A 1,989-nucleotide genomic window follows, 5' to 3' on the forward strand; every position below is an offset into this window, starting at 1 on the left:
TCTCTTTTAAAATAATAGTTTGTTGATGGTTAAATAAGGAATTTTTGGGTATCCTTCTTGTGGGGTAGACTATGTACACATATTCTATGGGGTGCTTTGTTAGGTAGTGCATGATGGTAGATAGACACTAAGTGTGAATCCTAGATATTGATATAGATATAAATTTAAGGATTGTGGGGTAGGTTTGTAGGCTTGAGAATTGTGATGGGTAGATATACCAATCTTTGTGTCGAATACCTAAGAATTTTTATGAGGCATGATACTTGGCGGTAGTGATGGGGCAAAATAATGTTCATGGATGGATGTAAGGAATAGAGCCCCAGGGCTTAAGTTAACTCTTTCTTTCTTTGAACAGGCTTTAACATGGAAGTAGTGTATGGCTAGATTCAGGTTCTCTTAGTAATGTGTCTACGGGAAAGTGCAAGTTGAATTGTACTTGCTCTCTAGCACGAGTTTCATTCATCCAATATTCCATGTGTCCATGTTGCGGAAATGTATGGGTGATCCTTCGTTGGTTATTCATTTAGAGGATGTTGGTATTCAGACACTTTATCAAATAAGGATGTCCAAGTGAGAATCTTAGATAGTCATGTTTGCTGGTTATGAATGAGAGAGGTGGCTTTGTTGAAAGTTCTATGGAGGAACCAAAAGTCCAAGGAAGCTACTTCAGAGGCAGAAGAGGATATGAATCCAAGTATCTGCATTTGTTTTCAATTCTAAAAACTTGTGCTTGAGTTATGTGTTAATCTTATTAACTTGATTTATGTCTTCGATAGGCAATGGGTTCAAGTCCCTAAACTTTAAATTGAGAAAGTGTTTTGAAAGACAATGGGTTCGAGTCCAAAAGTCAATTGAACGAATTATTGATTTATAATGATCATGGCATGCGTCTTATCCTAGTTGTATGTCTTTATTTTCTAACTTGGTTTATGAGTAGCTTGATCTTATATGATGTGTTAACTCGTGATTGTGATAAACTTTACCCATCGTTGATGAGTGGTATTTTACCACCTATTTTCACTAAATATTCGTGCATACTACCTTTTTTGAATGAACAAATAAGACATATTTGTGAGTAAATACACTAATATCCACTCATTACAGGCATAGAGTGGAAGAGACCAAAAGATGTGTAATGGGGCTTAAAATGATAAAAAGGGATCTAGGAAGAGTGTAACACCCCGGGAAATTTTTCATTGAAATTTTGTGCGTAAACGTGTTGGGTTGTATCTTCTAGAATGAATTATAAATTTTTCGTGCGGAATGTCTTATATTATGAACCACCATTGTGTAGAGTATTGAATAACCTTTCCAACGATATGTGTATCATCCAAAATAGACACCCGAGCGACGAGTTATGAACATTTCGATCAAACCGTGAATAGTATTGAACAGTAAAACATGCAGGAAAAAGTACTGAGGCCAGAGTATTTTTACTCCAAATTTAAATGATTATAACTCCTGGTACGTAATGATCTAGGTGATCTACTATATATCAACGGAAAGCTCTGCGAGTCCTCTTTTCAATAAAATTAGTTTCATCCAATTTGTCTATCGTAGCAAACAGTTATGGTTGATCTACTTCAGCCTATCAAAAGCAAATTTTTGGGTAAACTTCAAACGATCATAACTCCCCGTACACAATGATCTGGGTGAGATACTATATATCAACGGAAATATATAAGAGTCCTCTTTCTAATGAAATTAGTTTTATCCAATTTGGATATCGGAGTAAAATATTATGGTTGATCTACTTCAGACTATCAAAACAGTCCACCAAAGGACAGATTCGAGAATTTTTTAATTTTTAGAGGCGTTTAGTCATTCCCCCTCACCCAAAATCCATCCAAACCCTATATTAAAGCCTATTATAAGCATTATATGTTTTATTTCATCAAATTCCCTCAGAAAGAAAACCCTAAGCTCTTACATCCAACTTTAAGAACCTCCAAAGTTCACCATTAATTCTGCAAATTTATTCAAGATTCC

Source organism: Capsicum annuum, chromosome 12 (genome assembly GCF_002878395.1).
Source record: "Capsicum annuum cultivar UCD-10X-F1 chromosome 12, UCD10Xv1.1, whole genome shotgun sequence".
NCBI lineage: Eukaryota > Viridiplantae > Streptophyta > Magnoliopsida > Solanales > Solanaceae > Capsicum > Capsicum annuum.